The 21,606-nt window shown below is 37.3% G+C and overlaps 1 protein-coding gene across 2 annotated transcripts in view; it reads left to right on the top strand.

Annotated features, from left to right (window-relative positions):
• LOC101173092 (ephrin type-B receptor 1-B) overlaps window positions 1-21,606 on the top strand; it is a 159,582-nt gene that overhangs the window by 68,391 nt on the left and 69,585 nt on the right. The window lies entirely within an intron of this gene.

Genomic DNA, 21,606 nt, shown 5'->3' with positions numbered 1-21,606 from the left:
TTTTCAATGATGCTCCTATTTATTGAGTTTGAGTTGAATGAGTCAGATTTGTTAAAAAACAAAACAGATAAAATCCCCACTTCTAACCTTAATAAATAGTTGTTGTTTTTTTAATTTGTGGTCATTATTTGTTAGATCCACTGTTATGTGACTAAAAGATTGAACAAAACAGCTTTAAGAGTAGATCTCTCCTAGTTTTCATTATTATGTGTTATATGTGCCCTTTAAGAACAGATGATTCTGACTAATGAGCCTCCTCCTCACCAACAAACATGTAATAGGAATGTTGATCACATGTCTAACACAACAGTGTCACATTCTCTTAAAGTGCAGACTTTTTTGTATTTTTTGTGGGGACCCTTTGGCTTTTCTGTATGGCCGCTTTGACTTTTGGGGAGTTTTCATCTCGAGTTTTGGATGTTTTGGGCTTTCCCCATAATATTGTTCGTGTTAAATTGATTGGTGATGGGTGGGGGTGGAGGAATGGATAAAACCCCCTTGTACTTAGGGAAATGGTATCTTTTTTTTTCTTTTCTTGATGGTAACAAATGGAAAGGAAGAATGGAAAGGAAGAAAATGTATGTTAAACAGATGAGTAAAAATGATCCAAGACATAAAATGTTTTATTAATTAAAGACAAAGATCTTTTACAAGTAGTGAGAGAGAAATATGTCGAACTGGTATCATTTAGACTTTGTAATATTACTTAAACTTCACTCTGTCTTTTCCATAATAATATTTAGTGAAATCAATGTCATCAAAAAAGTAAATGACCATGCCTAGAATCGAAATGGTGATAAAGCGAGATGTCAAAACTTGAAAATTAACTGATTATATTAATTTAATATGTTATAAAACATGGTTTGAATAATGTTGTCAGTCATTTAATGGATATCTCACTCAAGGTTTAACCTTTAAGTTTCACTCAACAACTTTAATGCTTGTTCTGTTTTCTTTTTTTAGTCTTTTCATGTTTTTCCATTTCCCGACATATCCCATAGTAACTGTAGAACATGGTGTTCCAAAGCAGCTGATTGTTCAATTTCTACTTCTCATAACCAGCGCATGAATCTTTATGTTTGGGTGGAAACAGTTTCCTCCTCAACCTCACTGAGGAGTTCCTCTAATAATAACATTTACAGCCGTTTATTCTTTTATTTTTCATACAGTCTTTCTTCATGGACTTGTAATCCATTATTGAAACAGGGAAATCTAACCCAAAAGTGCAGGTGGAACCTAAGGACCAAGGGCGACCTATAAATTGGGAGTAGTTGCAATAACACGGCCTCAGCATTGGGTCTGAAGTAATTGCCCATTATATCTGAAGTTACAGGAAAAGGAACAAAAAGGAAAATTGGAACATGTAGCTTCAAGCTGAAATTTTCCTCTTTTTTATCTAAGACAACTTAAAAGAAAGGTTTTAGTTAGAAAAATGAAATAAAATTCACTCAAACTGAGAAATCAAAAAAAGCAAAAAGTTGTATTCTGTTTTGACAGTTTAAGAAGCCTGTTGTCATGTTGCATAAAAAATGCCTATTACTTTTTACATTAGGCTGTCAAATTGTTCATTGACTCCATTTATGAGTAGATGCTTACTTGGCATAAACATTTACCTAATTGGCTGAGCAGCTAATGACAAAATAATGAGTCACATGTTATTGTAGTAAGGAAAAGCACAAGTAAGTTAACTAATTCCCTGACATCTCAGGATTTACCTTTTCTTTTTTAAGAAAAAAAAAAAATCAAATCCAAATCTGTTTGTTCATTTAACAGCCACATACTTATAACTGTAACTAGTAGAGTTTTGTGTATGTAGATCATTTTGTGTTATTTAGTCTATGTATATTAAATTAGAAGCAGGTGGTATGGTGTGCATATGTGCTTCCTGCTGTCAGTTGGGGAGAGAAACCATGTAGAGATGTTGCGCTTCGTAAAGATGATGTCAGCGTGCCATTCTCATTACCAGTTCCCCAGCTCCTACACAAGCCATTTGGGTATCCCCTGCTCTCTTTCTTCCTCTCACTCTCTTCCCCTCAGCTATGTGAGCAATCTGCTAAATATTTTATCACCTCCCAGTTGAATTGAGCAGAAAACCCAAAATGGCACCTCCCCACCTTCTCCAAGCAAATCATGTCTCTTCTGTTTTATATGAAGAAAATCTCATAATTAATTATTATCATCTCCGCTAACATCTTGGTTTGATCTTTGTATTCTTACTTTTCGGCAACTTTTCAAATGTTCTGAATTTTGCAGGTGACTGGCTCCACATTAGTTTGTCTGAATAAAAAAAGAATAGAATAGTGTAAAGTTCAGCCTATTTTTTTATGCTGCTGACTTCTCTTCTAGTTGGATCAGAGTTTGCCTAAAATTCCTAGTAGCCCTTTCTCTGTTGCCTCTTTGTCCTCTCCATCTATGAATAATTTTTTTTTTTCAACAATAAAAAAAGACTTTTCTGTAATTTCTTATTGTATAGGGGTTCCTTATTTAAATAATTAAGGTTCATTCAAAATTTTAGGAAGAAATCGAATTGTACACCTAAGAATAATAGTTATGCCTAAATGTTGGCAAGAAAGTCGTGATAAAGATTCAATAAAGCCAAATACTATGACAGCACAGAGAATGAAAACAATATTTAGATCCTCGATTGAAAGCCAAGCTCCAGACAGCGGGGTAAGAAATTTTGCTTTGCAACCAGATATATCAGGATATCACAGAAATAGCCTTAAACTAATTTGTGCCAAAAGTTTGAGCTAAGGTTCAGTGTGATACTTTGTTTTTTTCAGTCTTAAATGAGCCCACATTGACCCATTACAACTCATCCATCTTTGCTTTCTCCAGCACCCTCGACTTCTATCCATGCATGTAAATCTATATTTGGATGCATGTATGGATAAAGCAATGATCATATATCACTGGAGTTCCTTTTTGCACATTCTAGCTGTCTTGTGGCTTAGGTCTGTATCCAGAAAAGGAATCTTCACATATTTTCTCTTTCCATTAGTCTCCAGCAGGACTTTGACATGCTGGTGCTTTAATATTACATATACTCAAATAACTTTATTTAATATTTTGCATGCTGACAGTGGCAGTGGGGGATTCACAGCCCATTGAGCAAGTGCCGTTCCATGGGATAAGTGCCGATTCACCACGGCTGCCTTACTCCTGTCTAACAGCTACCATTATAAGGCATGGGCACACATACACTCAGAACCACATTTTACATCCTTCATGTCTGCACTTTTATCATTTTAAATGTAGTGAACCGACTGCAATCATCACCATTTCAATTCCAGACAGACACTGTAAAAATCCAAACAAATTTCTCCTGCAACGTCTATCATCATAAGTATTATTCTGCTATTTTTCTGGATGCCAAAGAAGACAAAATCTAACTGAATAGAAAAATAAACTTGGTAACCTAAACTTTTTCTTATATGTTTCTTTAAAGTTTGTATTAATTGGCTTTACACTTACTCTTACAAGTTTATAGTAAGTCTTTGTGCATCTAAATTGAAAGTAAGACTTCTGCTAGACAGAAACCCATTAAAACTGCTTTCCATTTATTTGGCCTTGTCTACTTTTGTTTCACTGGGTTTACTTCCATTTGTGGCGGAGTATCCATGTGTGCACAAGATAGAACCTAACCAATCCAGAGTCCCTCTGAAGCCCAATTAGGGAAGAATCTGACTCTTCCTGTTCCTGTTAGTTGAATGGCAGCTTGGACCAATGTGTTGAAGATAAAATAGAGTTGTAGAAAGAAGAGGATGAAGAAAAAAATACAATGTAACCAGAAGGTGAAAGAACTCTTGTTTCCGTAGCTTTCAGTAGCTGAATAGCTGGATGGCAGAAAGCATTGATAAGAGAGCGTGACCCAAACAAAGACTCTTTGAATTTAGAGTCCAAACACTGTTGATAGCCACCTCAGACACAGATGCTCCACTCTCACTGCCTTGACAGTTAGTCTCCCAGGTTGCGAGGAGCATCTGGAGATTTTGTTCACCTTGAATGAAAATACCTACCACAAACAGAGCTAGTTTTACTCCGAATGGAAAAGGGAATAGGTGTTTTTTTTTTCCTTTGGTTTCTGTTTTTTGTTGAGTTCTGTCACCTACAAACCTTTTCAGAGTTTTTTGTTTTTGTTTCTTGTCACATCTCATTTGGTCCTTGCCTTAGTTAAAACACAGCAACTTTCTCTAGAAGGTTCCACTTTGACCTAACACCCCCTTCCAACTTTCTCAAACTTTTTCAGCTCTTTACCTGACCTTCAGACATTGTTTTTCTTTTTTCTTTTCTTATTATGGTTTTCTCTTTGCTGCTCTGCTCTTTACCTTCCTTCTTGTTATATCTCTTCTCTTGTTATCACTCAGTGGTGGATGTTGGGTTTAGAAACCAGTCAGAAACAGGAAGACAAAGGACCCCAAACATTTACCAGATGGCCTGGACGCTGCTTCATTTGCCTTTGTCACCCTTGCTGCCACGACACAAAACATGCACAATGCAAGGGGCTCCCCTTTACCCTCCTGTACCAGGCCTAGGCCTCATCTATCGAATCTCTCCCAAAAAGATTAATTTGCCAATATAAAAACCAAATCAACATCTGCATTATTCTGCAGAAATGTTTGCTTTATTATCTGGACATTTTTATGAGTGAATAAATGTTAATTTGCAGAGCCTATACATCTTTCTTCTGTTGTTATTCTCTGCTTTCTTGCCCTCTAGGATATGCTCTATTAGGCACTAATGAAGTTGCTTTGTAAGCTTAATCACAAAGTGCCTCTTGGTTCAGAAAATATGCCCCACTCCTCTGCTTGTGTGTTGATTTGCCCCATTTCCCATCATTGTCCATCAATATGCATTGTCTCACTAATATAACAGTCAGACCTGTTGGATTTGGAAGCAGACATATGCATTTCAGTTTGGCAAAATTGTGTTATTTTAGTGGATTTTAGCTGCAGTCGTAGATCAGTCAAGGTTATCCTGCAAACTTCTAAACTCTTAATCTACATAGAACTGCACTGCCATTATGTATGCCTGCTAACATGCAAGGACAATCAGGTTACAACCAAATCAAGAAGAAACTGTCAGGAAACTGGCAAAAAACGACTACATCTGGCAACTTTTTTTTCAACTATGTAATAAATACAGTTAATGTATTTATCAACAGTTGTGTATTCATAACTAATCTACTTGTTAATCTGAGTTTGAATGTAATCAGGACCTCTGCTAATATTTAAACCTCAACATTCTAGACTTGTGCTGTCTTCAGTGTACAGCCTCCAATAAACACCTACGTTGGCACACAACCACTGGCACATACACTCATGTACGTACACACACACACAATCACTGTTATCATCACCTCTGACTGAACTTTGCATGTCCAATTTCTTAATCTAATCGTGTTTGCTATAATCCTTCCTCATTCCAACCAACCAGCATTACATTTCTATTCTAAATGCACCCTAACTGTCCCTGATTAAACATACGTAGAAAATTAAATCTCTGTAACTTAGTTTATGACATTGAACATAATCATAAGTCAATTCAATTTCCTTTAAGTAGGAAGGTCACAAACACAGCTTCAACACCTTCATGGTATGCAATTATCCAGCAATTAGAAATCTCCCATAATCTGCATTGCAGTATGTCATCGTGTGTATGTAATTACATGTTTTAACTGCTGGTTAACACTGCACGCATTTTCAAGGTCAAGGCATGTGGTACTTCAGAAACTAGAGGGAAGACCTCATTTCCTAATGATGCTCAAGAAAAAGCTAAACAAGTCTCTATGATAGATCATTGATTTTAACTTTACTGTTTTCCATCATATCCAGGATTCTTCATTGCACCAATTTAGCTATTCATAGCATGTTCATAGTGAATCCAGAAACTTCAATGCATTTAAAAACAGATAACATTTTTCTCTAAAATGCCAAAATGCTTCAAGCAAAAGAAAAGAAAAATATACAAAAGAAAACAGAAAATGAATCTAGTAATCATTTAAAAGAGTGGATAATGCTGATTTAGAACTGATTTTTGAGGTCTGACCATGGCATTGACCTTCTGGAGAGAATGTGACATTTCCAAATATGAGCCACTAACCTGAAAAACTGACAACCACTGGAGCATGGACAGTAAGGCTTTTGTAAAGAAGAAGGTTGATTTGGGCATTTCACACAGGAAAAAACAAAATATCATGCACAAAAGAAACAAAAAAAAATATTTGGTTGGCAATATATCTCCAATAAATTGTTATACCTATCAAATTTTGCTGCAAACAACAATAATAATAATAATAATAATAATAATAATAATAATAATAATAATAATTAACACATATTTGAACCAAATTGGAGGAGTATTTAATTTAGTTATTTTATTTTATTATTTTTTTAATGGCAAATATAGCCTTTAGATTTTGTGTGGACTAATTTGTCTTTGTAAAAAGCGTCCAGTAGTTGCATCAAGGATTGCATATTGATACTGTAACTATTCATTGTTGTTTGCACTTGCCACCTATTTTTAATATATTTTAATTGAGATATTATTAGCATAATTGCCTATTCACTTTGACCTACAGGTCTTCATCCCAACTGAACACACAGCACACATACATACAGAAAAAGCTTTAAAGAAATGGGTTTTTGTTTTTTCTACTGCTTTCTTGATAGTTATGTTTTGCCCTGGATTTGCTATGTGAACGTCCACATTGGCGAGAGGATGCACCTCACCTCCCAGACTGTAATTAGCATAACTGCACTTGTCAGATCTGTGTTGCTCTTCAACAGTGCATGTCTGTGTCCGTTGTATCTATGTGTGTCTATACGTGTGCAGTTGTGTACTTGGATATGGTGTATCAATTATGTGAGCACTTCATATATTGACTAAATTAAGTCAATTTTAATGAGGCTTTCTAAGCCTCCTTTTCTGTTGCTTTTTGTTGTTTTTGTTTTCTTTTGTCCCAAAAAATATTCTGACCATCCTATACAGTTTTTTATTTCTTGTAGTTTGTGGCTTGAATTGTTAAAAACAAAAAAAGAATTATAAATTAAACTGACTAACTTCTAACTGTGGGTTAACTTTTTGTTGTTTTTCGTCTGGATTTTTAATATACATCATATACAGTAGAAACTGTTGAAATGCCCCCTCTTTTTTTTCTTCAAAAAACTGATTTTCTCATTTAAGATTGATTTAACAAGATTGAAAGATATACTTCCAGGGCAAGATCATTCTGTAATTGCATGGCATTTTCCTCATATTACAGATCTATCCTGCAGATTTTAATTTAGGAGCTCCAACAAGATTATAGGTTGTCCATGAATCAACTTAACTTTAGTTTATGGCAAGATTCAAAGAGAGCAGTGAATTTATGGATGATTAGGCTATTGTTGTATAATGATGTAGGCTTTCCCACCCTGTTTTGTGCTGATTGTTTATTAAATTTAACGCAAAATTTGCTATGTAGAATTTAAAGGTCTCACCCCTCTTTGTATAAGGCATGTTACTCTGTAAAATATTGCTAAATTTTACTTAAAGTTAAAATAAGTCAAAGAATTTCAACTGGGAAAAATGGGGAGATGCAGATTCTTTCCGGGATCTATAAAGGAACATACATGAGATATTGATCCTTACTGCTTTTACTTCGCATTTTTGAAAAAAATACAAGATTTCTTCTGATGATTTAAAATCTAGAAGTGTAATTATTTTCTTGCTACTACTCAACTATAGTCTGGACAGGTGTGCTAACCCAGTATCTAAACCTGCAAGATCCTCCATGACCCCATGTAACATTTATAAAACTCCCTTGAACAGATACACAGAAGCTAGAAGGACCCGCTACAAAATCCTGGGCCAAAGCCATGGGGTACACTTCAAAATTCAGATTTTGTCCTTACCCACTTGTACATAAGTAAGAAGGTGTGGATATACCTTTATAGCTTAATCATTAACCTTTTCATAAACAATGCTGCCAAACATAAAGAGCTTTTGAAAGACCACAGATATGATCTCCGTTCCGGGGCAGCGTTGCTATAGGCTGGTCTCGTCTGCACAGTGGTAAGCTTTCAGACAGAATGATTTCTGATTATTCCAGCCATAGCTGACAAGCAAATGGATTCTCTCTGTCTGGAATGTTCTCTTTGGGGAGCAGGATAGGCAGACAGAAAGACACTGCTTTTGTGTTGAAGCTGATACAAAGCATAATAGGACCCTTTGGGGAATGAATCAAACACAGAGCAATAGGGACACAACAGCACATATGCTTGTATACTTCACAGAATTTACAGATTTCCTTTCACTTTGATTCCTTTTAAAATTATCTTTGCATCATTTTCAACATGGATAGCTTATCAACGTGTCGGGCAAGACAGCAATCAATTGGTCACGAAAAACTGATTTTTATTTTCAAAGTCAGCTTTAGCCGATGAATGGACAAGCAGCACCTCATATTTCCATTTTCTCATTCAGAGGAATTACTTTATGGTAATAACCTTTTGTAAACAGTCTGTTGGGAGTATTAAGTTGTACATCAGACACAGTGACACGATTGATGGGTTCATTATCATGCACTCAACTGAAAAAGGAAGAATGATCAATTTACCAAAATTACAGTTAGTGTTGCTAAATTTAACGGCATTTTAGACCCTTCAGCAACTCTCCTTTAAAACAGGGACTTTTTTCCAAACCTTTCCTTATGGGGTCCAGTCAGTCTCTCTTGCCCTTGCTGTCATTTATTTAGAAGTGCCATAACCTCCTCACCACACAAGACATTTTCAAACTTTTTTTAGGAATCTGAACTGTTTCCTTCAAAGTCATTGTTGTCACATTTTCACTTCTTCTCTTTGGATCAATACATAATTACAGGCAACATAATCCAGCAAAAAAGTGATTAAATCATTATAAAAGTATTTAAAAAAAAAAGAATTTCCTTTTTTGTTGAGTGCGTTACTCACAGTGTCATTCCTCTTTTCTACAGCCTTATCTAAACCCTGTACACCATTTGTTCCATGCTTGACCCTGAAGTACTGTTCTTTTGGATGCTGTTAAATGGCTGAAGCACTTGCAGAACAGTCTTGTTCACACAAACATTCAACAAACCAGATTACCCCCCACCCCACCCCACTCAAAAAACAAAAACAAGTACAGTTTAGGAATTGTCCAAAAAGCTCATATTTGAGGGATCTTTAAGTTCATGAGGCCATTTATTCCTTACCAGGGGTTCAAACAGTCCCTACAATAATAACACAAGTGTGTTTGCAATCACTCCAACATGAAGTAACCAGGAAACACCTTTTTCCTACACCCTTGTTCCATCTGTTACTCGTCTTTTCTGCCTCTTTAATGACTTATCTTGTGTAGTAGTGTTCTGCTAAGAGAGCAGTCACACAGCGTGTTACAATAGAGGTATTAAACAAATGCATACTGAGTTTCCCTGACTTGTATGGTCAGTATGAGCCTTTTACACCTTTAATGCCACATGAATAGAGCTCCTGCTCCCAAAGAAATGCTTTCATGATCACTCTGACTGAGGGGCTTTTTTCTTCCTCTTGTGACCCATGTCCAAATGGCCTGTGCTACCCCCACATCCTTCTCAGAACACACAGCCCTTCATTTTCATAAGCACTTAATCTGGACTATTGTGAAAATTATTTGAGAGGGGGGACCTGAGCCACACAAAAGGCTTTAGAGTTCAGACTGACTTCAGACTCAGTCCTACATTCCTCCACACTTTAATAGACATTTGAGGATGGACAAAACTAATTGTTGCTTGGAGAAAAAGTGATGGGATGTTGAGAGACTCTCACTAGCACTTACCGCATACTGAATACAACTGTGGCAAAATTGTATACAAATCCAGGCATCAGAAAAATATACCAAAAAGGAATCTTGAGGATAAAATTGTGAAAAGAAAGACTTATCCCCATTTCAAACTTTATTCATCATTTGATCCAGGTCAGAGGAGATTCTGTTATACTGGTTGACAGTAAAGCTTGGTTAGACTCCTTTAGATGACAGTGGGTTGGAGTTGGAATGTGAAATAAACTCAGATTGAAGCTTTGAAGTGTAATGCTGTAGCCCTGAGCTTCTTTGCTCCAGGGTCAAATTAGATTACACCTTTGATCAGTGTTAGTCCCCCCGATCTAAAGGATTGGTGCACAAAAGAGAGTGTGTGTGTGCATTTGCTGTGAGGAAACATTTAAAATATTGGTGTTTTTCTGTTTCTTTGCTTGTGATGGAAAGCAAGATAAATACTTTGTACTATATTTCTAAGATTCGCATGACAGACAATTGTAATGAAACCAAACAGATCTCACCAGGTCCGACAATTATAGTTACAGTATATTTTTTACTAGGATCTGAGTCTACTTAGTAAAATCTGAACATGCATTTATTTTACACAACAATAGTGCTATGCGTCCTTTAAGTGTACAACCAGATAAATACTATATATGTCAACTGTCTCAACCTCTAATCCCTGTGTAGAGTTTTCTTCACTAAGTTGGAGACCATTTGGCATTAGTCAACAAAGTCTGACATGAGTATTTGTATTCTCTGACATTGTTATCTCTGATGAGGTTAATAGAGAAGTTTAGCAATGAGCAACTGTTTAAGGGTGGAAAGAGATCAGAAACTGTCCTTTGTGGAGCTTTACTACATATTTTTGCATCTGGAACAGTCTACTGCCTCCACTTACTGCAGTGACGTGATGGTGAGGTTGATGGCTGGTGAGGCACTAACTCCTCTGGAGTGAGATTTAAAATTGCACGAACTGAATATTTCACCATTCATCAAACGGCAGCTAACACCTTACAAAATACACACAAGAAAATATTTGTCCTGCAGAGAATATTCCTTTTATAGACCACTCTAGACCACTATAGAACACTCTTCTTGTGCAGAAATTATTCATATGTACAAATTAAAGCATGCAGATGTGTTCAGCACACATTTGAACCTCAGTACCTATTTCTGGTATTTTTCCAACTTCAAATTCTGGTGCTTTAATCAGTGTTATCAAATGTATGTGAAAATGATCATAAAAACAAAATAAATGATTTTAGTTAAATTTTTATACTTAATCCTATGTTGTTAAAAAAAATTGAAAACCATGTTTGCCGCTACTTTGAGTCTGTGTGCTGATCCTTCTCCACAAAAAGCTCTATGATCTGTTGGAAAGTCTTCCTTATTTTCCTTTATTTTATACCAGTTTTTCCCTCTCGATGGAGAAAGACGTCCTCGGTCTGTTCTGTTTCCACGGCACTAGTGTAGCTAAAAGCAGCTGTTAGCTCACGTCTGCCCCCTGCTGGTGAGGCTTGCCTCACCTAAAGCCTTTTCTTTTGGCCTACAGCAGTGTTTTCAGCGCACGTCTCTGTTAACATTGAGTCCTGCAATCAGACATGAGGCACAGCGCTTTAGAGCCTCAACCGGAGTTTCCGCACCGTCTGTGATCGCGCAACACTCAAATTCTGCGATTTTAACCTCAGAAACTGTGGAAAATCTGTTGAGTTGACTGAAAATGTATATTTAACACAGATCAGTGGATAATAATATTTACCTAATTTACCTTTTTCTATTTTATCACAATTATGACAGGTGAGGATGTGCCTCACTTGCCTCACCTGACCGCACGTCACTGACTTACTGCAACATGCTTCGCAGGTTGTTCTAGATGTGAATTCATGGCCATTCTTGCGTTTAACAACTTGTCCCTCAATGCAGCAGTATATTTACCATAAAGAAAGTAGTCAAGAACATGATTTTTACAGTCATGCAAGCCTTCTTTAGCTAAAGAGACTTTGACCAAGAAGAAAATGTTGTCAAATGCTAACCAGTAGCATTTGGATGAAAGTCCAGTGGTCTGTAACAGCTCAAATCTTTTTTGTTGGGGATTCCGGTACTTATGTATTACATGATTTTCACAGCCATTAAACCCTTCGCACCCTTTATCAGAGTTTAAAATGTTTGCAAAGACCCCAGACAGGTCATCAGAACAGGAAAAGTCTCGGCCTTTGTCGTGCACAGTTCTTTTTTCATGTAATATTCTCAGAGGTGTTTAATGCTGGCTATCATTAGACAATGAAAGAACCAATGGTGTGCAGTAGGTATGTGTACTGCATGCTTTGCAGTAAGAGACAGGGTTTTGGGAAGGGACAGATCAAAATGAGACACATCAGGGTAAAAAGACAAGTTAACCCAGTAGTGGGCACCAAGGGCCGTATTCTTACTTGTTTCACATAACCTGCTTTGTTCTAAGTGGCTGAACAAACCTGATCCAAGTAATCGCTATAAGCAAGGAAAGAATATCTGGAAAACATGCAGACGCACTGACCCTTGTGGCCTGGATTTCCCTCCCCCAAGTTAAAGCTAAATTAAAAAAATTTTTCCAAAGAGAATAAATCTATCAGAAGTACCGGTAATCATTGAAGCAAGGACTCCTGCTTTTGGTCTTTTTACAAGCTTTTGTTGGTTTTCAATGCGCAAACACATTGGCCGTGCATTTCGGGATTTGTTGTGCATAATGACGCACACAGTGCAGCCTCGAATAAGGACTTGATATTTTTACGTGGTCCAAAGACAATTACCGGTACATCATGGACAGTGTCAGGCCCACAGGCCTTCATTTTAACATTTGTCCTCCATGGTTGTGTTTGATGGGAGTTCAATTTATTTCAAGTTGCTCCACATAAGTGTGCTTTTAATTTTCAGCCTATTAATAGCAATGCCTTGATTTTTGTGCATCTAAGAGGATATTTCCTCTTGTTCTTTCTGAATCTTTTTCTTCCCTTGTTTGTTATTTTATTGTATTTTTTATTTTTTTGTCTTCATGCACTTTTCCACAAAACACCTTAATCCAGTGTGAAAGCAATTGGCTCTCTCAGATCTAATCAATAGAGGGCTAGGGCACTGAGCCAGGGGGAACATCTTTGGCCTCTGCTCAGCTACAATCAATTTAGAGGCATCGATTCAATGATTGAAATACAAAGAGTAGAGGCGCTGGACCGTTCAGATGCTTTAGTGTTTGGGTGTGCCTACCTGTTATATATCTCCCCTTGTGAGCATTTTTCTGTATTTATATGTGTTCACCCGCATGTGTGTGTGAGAGTTTGTGAGTATTTCATTGGGGAGTGTATGGATAGTATGATTTATTTTCTAGCTTGCTGTAGTAAAGTGGGAATGGCATTTAATCTAGCACCTCTGAGATCGAGCCAAGGAGTAAAAAAAAAAAAAAATCACTTCTAATCCAATATCTCCTACTCTGAGATGCTGTGTTTTAAAGGTGGGCAACTCTGATAAAGGAATCTGCATTTGTTTGTGCCCAAGGGTTCTGGTCTCTTGCACTGGACATGCAAATTATTTATTTGGAGAACAGATTTTAAATACTTTTTATGGGTGGAGATTTTAAAAGTGCTTGAATAAAATACTGTACTTTTATTCAACTTTATTTAACCTTATTTATATAGCGCTTTTCATGCTTCATAGCATCTCAAAGTGCTTACCAAAGGAAAAAATAAATAAATAAATAAATAAAACAAATAAGATAAAAAAATATATATATTAGTTAAAATAATAAACAAAGTAAAAAGAATGTAATAATAATAAAAAATAAATACAAATAATAATAAAATAAATGAATTAATAAAAACACACAAAAACCCAACACATACACATCCCTCCTTTAAAATAAAAACAAATAAAATTAGCTGTTAAAATTTTATAAAATCAAATAAAAACATGTGGACAAGTAAAAACTATGTAAAAGCTTTACTAAAAAGATGTGTCTTAAGTTTTTTCTTAAAAACCTCCACAGTGGCTGAAGCCCTCACGTCCTCAGGCAGGCTGTTCCACAGGCGAGGTCCACAGTGTTGAAAAGAGGCCTCGCCGTGGGTTTTAGTTCTGACCTTTGGGACCACTAGCAGACCTGCACCTGTGGACCTGAGGGCTCTGGGAGGGTCATAGACTAAAAGTAAATCTGATAAAAATGAGGGTCCAGTTCCATGTAAACTTTTATAAACTAATAAAAGAACCTTAAAATCGATCCTAAAGCTGACAGGGAGCCAGTGCAAAGACTTCAAAATTGGAGTAATGTGCTCCTTCTTTCTGGTCCTGGTTAAAAGGCGTGCAGCTGAGTTTTGAACAAGCTGCAGCCGGTTTACAGTATTTCTCTTAGCACCAGAAAGAAGAGCATTACAATAGTCTATCCTAGATGTTATAAAAGCATGGATTAATATTTCAGCACTGGCTTGTGAGAGAAAGGGTCTCACTCGGGCAATATTTCTAAGATGATAAAATGCAGTCTTTGTAACTTGGTTTGCGTGTGCTTCAAAGTTAAGATCTGCATCTAAAATCACACCGAGGTTTTTTACTTTATTGCACACATTCAGATTAAAAGTTGATAATAGGATTGGACCCTTTCTCTCTCAGCTTCAGGACCAACAATTAAAATGTCAGTTTTGTCTTGATTGAGCTTTAAGAAGTTCTCTCCCATCCATGTTTCAATATCTAAAACACAACTTAAAAGGTCATCAATGGGTCCCATGTCATCAGGAGACACAGCCACATATAACTGGGTGTCATCAGCATAACTATGAAAGTTTATGCCATGTCTCCTGATGACATCACCTAGCGGTAGCATGTAGAGGTTAAAAAGTGTGGGGCCAAGGACCGAACCTTGTGGCACACCACATGTCAGTCCGTGCCTCCCAGATGATGCATCATTTACACTGACAATAAAATCTCTTCCTGTGAGGTAGGACTCAAACCAGCTGTACACAGTTCCAGTGATCCCAACCGTGTCATGCAGTCTGTTTAGAAGAATGGAGTGGTCAACTGTGTCGAAGGCTGCACTCAGGTCCAGCAATACTAAAACAGATGTTTTCTTTTCATCAAAATTGGACCTGAGATCATTTATAACCTTGACCAGCGCCGTCTCTGTGGAGTGATGTGATCTAAAACCAGACTGAAATTTTTCTAAAATATTATTTTTATTAATAAAATCATTTAGTTGGATAAAAACTAGTTTTTCTAAAATCTTACTTAAAAATGGCAGGTTTGACACTGGCCGGTAATTATCTAGATCTGAAACATCTAAACCGCTCTTCTTCAGAGTGGGTCTCACTATAGCAGTCTTTAAGGATGTGGGAAAGATCCCAGTCTGAAGAAAGCGATTGACGATGTTCAGGAGTTCCTCCTCATAGGATAAAGACACAGACTTAAAAAGAGAGGTGGGGATGGGATCCAGAGAACAGGTTTTACTCTTAAGTTGGGAAATCACTTTACGAAGCTTTGCAGCATCAATCAAGTCAAAACTCTCTAGTGTGTTCTTAAAAGGCAAACAAAATGCATCAGACTGAACTGTTAGTGGTCGTTGGGTGATATTAAATCTAATGTTATTTATTTTATCAGTGAAGTGGACTGCAAACTCCTCACATTTTAAACTGCTAAGAGTAGAATATGGGCTGGAAGAGATCGGATTGATTAGTCTGTCAATGGTGGAAAAAAGAATCTTTGGATTAGAAAAATTGTCAGATATTAATTTTGAATAGTATTCCTGCTTTGCATGTTTAATAAATTTGTTGTATTGGGTTAGTTTTTCCTTAAAGATTTGGTAATGAATTGTTAGTTTTGTTTTGCGCCAATTTCGTTCAGCAACCCTACAGATTTTCTTAAGTCTCTTGGTTTCCTCTGTTCTCCAAGGAGGGGGTGCTTTGGCTTTGACCGTTTTTATTTTTAAGGGAGCGACTTTGTCCATTATTGATATGAGCTTGTTGTTGAAGTTTTGGACAGATATATCAACAGACAAACTTAGAGTGTTTGGTTGGCTGTGTTCCAGATGTGAGGTGAAGTTTGCAGCCACTTCAGGGTGTAGACAACGCGTTCTAACAGTTCTCTTTGGAAGTCTTTGGGTGACAGAGCCTTTGATAGTAAAAAACACACACGAGTGGTCTGAAATACCAACATCCACAACAGAGGTCACATTGGCCATCAGGCCACGAGTGATTAAAAGATCCAGTGTGTGACCCCTGTTGTGGGTGGGAACACTGACATGCTGAGTAAAATCCATTGTTGCTAAAGTGTTTAAAAACTCTTGGACATATGGGTCCGATGGGTTGTCCACATGCAGGTTAAAATCACCCAAAATAATTATTCTACTAAAATCTAAGTGTATAATTGAAAGCAGCTCTGCAAAGTCAGAATTAAAAGATGAGTTACACTTTGGGGGTCTATACACTATCAAAAACAACACAGTGGGATTATTAAAAACAATGGCCTGGTATTCAAAAGATGTATATTCATGAAACAATTTGTCTGTAAAACTGATAAAAGCAGACAGGATAGCAGCAGTTCCCCCACCCCTACCCTGTTTTCTGTCTTTGCTTGTGAAGTAAAAAAGGGGTGGAGTCGCTTCAGACAGTGAACCAGTAGAACCACAATTCCAAGTCTCTGTTAAAAACAGGCCATTTAGGTTATGATCTAAAATTAAGTCGTGGATAAGAAATGATTTGTTTGATAGTGAGCGTACATTTAAAAGTGCCAGATTCAATTGAAGCATATTATTGTTTTCAGGTTCATGAAGGGTATTCAAATTTTGGATGGATGGATTGCTTTAAGGTTTTTATAATTCCTGTTAGAAGTTTTTAATTGAGTTGTAGATCGGTTTGTTATTATAGTTTGTATGAGAAGCGTGGCAGGTGTTATTGGGGGTTTGGATAATAACCCATGAAGGGGGCCTAGGGGAAGAACAGAGATTTGGTGTGATCCGGGTTCAGGTTCTGGAGAAGTTAAGGAAGCTGGCAGTCAATCCTCTTTAAAACAATGAACAGTATGTTGAATGTTAGCTGTTAAAATACTGCTACCAAGTAGACTAGGGTGAAGTCCATCTGGTCTGTAAAAAGAGGGGCGATTCCAGAAAAGGTTAAAATTGTCAATAAAACCAAACCTGCGCGTATGGGAGGTGGACAGCAGCCAGGAGTGGAGGGAGAGGATCCTGCTAAAACGTGTAGATCCTCTAGTAAGTGTGGGAATAGGTCCGGAAATAAAAACATATTTCCCAGTATTGGATAAAAGAGTAAAAAGTTCCCTAAATTCCCTTTTTGTGATTTCGGATTGTTGAAGTGTTGTGTCATTGGTTCCAATGTGAACTATAATCTGAATGACACTGGTTGGGAGGGAAAGCAGAACCTCAGGAAGCTCTTGAAGAAGATCCTTCACCTTGGCCCCAGGGAAGCATCTGGTAATGGCATTGATGTACCTTATATTCCTGATTATAGAGTCACCAACAATCAGGGTGGTTGGGGGGAATAGTGGTTGGGGCTGAGAGGAACGAGCCTCAGCCGGAGCAGTCACTCCCTCCTGGTCCTTTGCTTTTGCTCCTGGGGCTGGGGGCACAGTTCCGGGTTGGACCAATCGTGGCTGGTCCCGGAGGCCAACAGACCGCCTGGCCACCGCATCCTGAAGGAGCTTGATCCTCCGGTGGGCAGGGGCAGTGTCACCACTTGATGTCTGGGATGTTTTTGTGGATTGTTCCCTCATCCTGGCACTGGAAGAGGTGGATGGAGCAGCTATCTTTGCCCCCCCATTATCATTGCTCCCTGCACCATTAGGGGGGGCCGACGTCAGTACCAACGTAGTGGGAGATGGATCATGTTGCACACCAGGCCCCCCAGGAGTATAGATGGCCGCCTCGTCTTCCGCCAGCACATCAAACTGGTTGGACAGTGCAAGATGGGGAGGCGATGTCTGCCTTATCTGGGCTCTCCTTGTGCCTCTGACAACCACTTCAGTCCAGGATGGATGATTCCTTGGTGTGGAGCAGGAAAAAGGCCGAGCACATTCTGTAGAGTCCATAGGAAGAGTGTCCTGGTCAGCCGACAGTTCAAGGATCACTCTCGACTGTTTGGAAGCTACTCCAAAAGCGCTTTCAAGGAGTGTTTCCTTTACTTTTAGCTCCGCTGTTAGTTTATGTATTTGTTCCTTTAGCTTTGCAATAGTTTGGTTTGTTTGGTCACAGATGCAATTTAAGCTAGCCATCTCACCATTCACAGAAAGCTTTTCCAGCACGGTTGCTCCGCTGTGTTAAGGAAGCCCCGTCGGGCTTCAGTCAACGTCGCGTCAGCAATAAATTATGCACAATTTATTGTGAACATTAGACAAATATGAATTAAATTGTTGTCAAATGATTTTATTTAGTCTATTTATCCATATTGATACAGCTAGACAGGGGTGTAACAATATAAGATGTCACTGATCTTTTTATGTCTAATCTATACAGAAAACTGTTATTAGACGTAGTAACAGTTTAGGATTGTTGTTGTATTTTGGATATGTATAAATACAATTCAATTTTACTCTTTAATGTCTATAAAAAAACAATTTCATTAAAAAAACAGATAATCAAATCAACTTTGCAATTCCTTTAAAAATCCCAATTTAAATTCATAAATACTGTTGTAAATTTAGAACAAACGAAAATCAAATTAGCATATTTCCAATTCCAGGAACATTTTTGAACTTGTGCTTCCTCTTTTTCCTCAAAATTGATTTGATTTAGCTTCTTATCTTTAATTAGACTCAACCTTATAAAGTTGCAGTAGATGCAGTCTGCTCTTTCCTAGACAAAAGACGTGGCAAAGAAAATGTCTTTAAATTTGAAATAGGCTGTAACTGGCCAAGAGTTTAGAAAACTAACAAGTCTTCATGCGTTATTTTTTGCATTTGTAAGGGACATTGTAAGCATTGTATTGTATATTTTGGTGGCATAGGTGTACTTTGATCTAAAACTGTTCATTCTCATTCACAGCTCCTTCAGCTGTCTATACTCTGTTAAGAGTATACACAGAGTATACTCTGCCCTGACATTAAACATTATAAAAGCTGCTGGGAAAGTGGCAAAGCCCTGTTGGCCAAATGTAACTTGTAACTTGTTGTTAAGTTGTGGCGTTCCACTGGATCTTCTTTCCTGTTTGTCTCATTATCATCAATTTCTGTTTTGCAGCATCATGAAACTTCAATTTATGTAAAGTTGATCGCAGTGGCAATTAATTGAAGTTTTTTTATTGCTACATTGCCGTTTTACGTCCATTTGTTCTTGCGTATTTACATAGTAGAAAAACACAGTAGGGTCCCGTCATCTATCGAGTTATATTCTAAAAATAACCCATAGGTGTAATCATTTCACACTTAATTCAGTTTTTTTATTTATTCAGTTTTTTCAGACCGACAGTATTCACACTCATATCTCTTGCTTTAACTATTAAAGTTGAAACCTTTGTAGAAAATAAATAAATAAATAAAAAAACTCCACTATTATAAAAGAAAACCAAAGATCTGATTGTGATCAAAGATTTATATATATCTGTACAGGAGATGTAGCATGGAAGAGACTGATTGACAATCAGGACACAAAGCACAGAAAGAAAGAAAGAAAGAAAAAAAGTTTAAGAAAACAGCAAGAATGCAGAAGGTGAACCGTCAAAGAGGTGAGGGAAACCTGTTGTGAGCATTAATGATGTTTGTACAGTAATGTACACAGATAATCCATTAAATGGATATAAAGACAACGTTCTAATGTTTGTTAGTTAATCAATTAGGTAATCTAGTTGTTTGAGTCTGTTTTTACAAGGTTTATTAATAATCCAAATTGATCATATCTCATTTATTTTACAGTACATGTGGTGTTTGTTGTTTGTCATTTGCAAGTGTAGAGATGGTTGCTTTGCATGTTGCCCGTGTAAGCTCAAACAGGAAGAAGGAAAAAAAAATCTACATTTTAATTCAACTGTGTAAATTCATGGAGTGAGAAATTGTTGGAGAATCTAAAAGGTGCAAAATAAACTGAGGTTGAAACAAACACATGTAAAGCAAGAGCAGACACCTAAAATGACACAGCAAATATGAAACATGAAAACCCTTTTAAACAACATAAAGAGATGGCAGAAGAGAAATTAGAACACCACGTTTTATCAGGACTATATAAAGAGGGGGAAGCAGCAGGTGAGAACATTACAAAGAGGTAGAAAAAAAGTAAGTACATCGAGTCCTTAAAAATTATTTAACAAATGAAAAAGAAAAAAAAAAGAGCTGCAGGACCTCAGCTATGTAAGAGTTTTAAGACCATGCAGAAGCATTCACAAACATGTGACTTCACTCGCCTAATTCGTTTTAATCACATTACTGGGTATTTGCCATTCATACAGTTAATCTGGTCTCCCAGTTGACCATTATGTGATCTCCTTTAACTGTGGTACAGAGCTTATTAGGGCCATTCTCAAAGTTTACTATTTCACCAGGACAAATGGGAATTTAGTTTTCCTTTGTTGTGGCGTATCTATTGTTTTTACCTAAATTCATTCATTCATCTTCTTTACCGTTTATTCCCTTTCGGGGTCACGGGGTTGCCGGAGCCTATCCCGGCCACTTGGGCGTAGGCAAGGGATGCCCTGGACTGGTCGCCAGTCTGTCGCAGAGTAGAATATCCTCAATCACACATCCATTCACTCTCACACTCACACCTATGGACAATTTAGAGTTGCCAATCAACCTATGAAGCATGTTTTTGGACGGTGGGAGGAAGCCGGAGATCCCGGAGGGAACCCACGCATACATGGGGAGAACATCCAAACTCCACACAGAAAGGTCCCCCATTGATGTTGTGTTTTTCATGTCCCCCAGCCGGGACTTGAACCAGGGGCCTTCTTGCTGTGAGGCAAGAGCGCTAACCACTGCGCCACCATGCAGCCCTTTTATTTATTTATTTATTTATTTATTTTTTTTACCTAAATTGTTCACCTTAAAGTCCCACTCCAATCATCGTTTGATCCATTTTAAAATTATTCCAAGTGGTCTTCTAACTATGATTATGCTATTTATTTTTTGCTAAAATCCCCAAACCTTTTGTTGTTTTCTAGGATAAATTTTCTGCAGAGTGGCAGTAGTTCAAAAATAAGTTGTGGGTGGGACCCAAAGGGGAGAGCAAACACCACCCCCAATTCCCATCACCGATCTGTTTACATGGTCTCCTGCTAGTTCACAGCCCCTCACACCCCCAAGCTAGAATTATCGGTGCAACAAAAATTGTGAGAATTATTTGAGCTATCCAGCTCTACAGTTTTGAGCCAGATGTCAGCTGAGTCGAAGAACACGAAGACGAAGAAATCAGGTAAATGGAAAATGGATGAACAAATTTGCCAAGCCCAGCGTAATGCTGCATTCACACAAAATGTGATTCATGCGTCAAATTTGTGTATGCTTATATTTATAGAGGAAATTGAAAGAAATTATATTTCTTTTTTTTATTACTACAGGAACATACAGAATATCGATAGAGAGAGAGAGAGAGAGAGAGAGAGAAACTTTATTAACTTTATTAATAACTATTAATAACTATTGTTAACTTTATTAATTATACTGCATTACTGCAAATAGTTAAAAATATAGGTAACTACCAACTGATCTCAGGTAAAAATAACATTAAAACCATAAATATTCCACTATCAATTTTACATGTACCTAACTTTGATAGCTACCCTCTTTAAAGTCTAATATGTTAGCCATCCATCTGCAGCAATCCGTAACTGTCAGTTATCCACTCTTCATCCCTACTGAATGGCT

The sequence above is a fragment of the Oryzias latipes genome, chromosome 17 (genome assembly GCF_002234675.1).
Source record: "Oryzias latipes chromosome 17, ASM223467v1".
Taxonomy (NCBI): domain Eukaryota; kingdom Metazoa; phylum Chordata; class Actinopteri; order Beloniformes; family Adrianichthyidae; genus Oryzias; species Oryzias latipes.
Note: the sequence above shows the minus strand (reverse complement) of the source record. Positions and strands in the feature narration are given on the sequence as shown.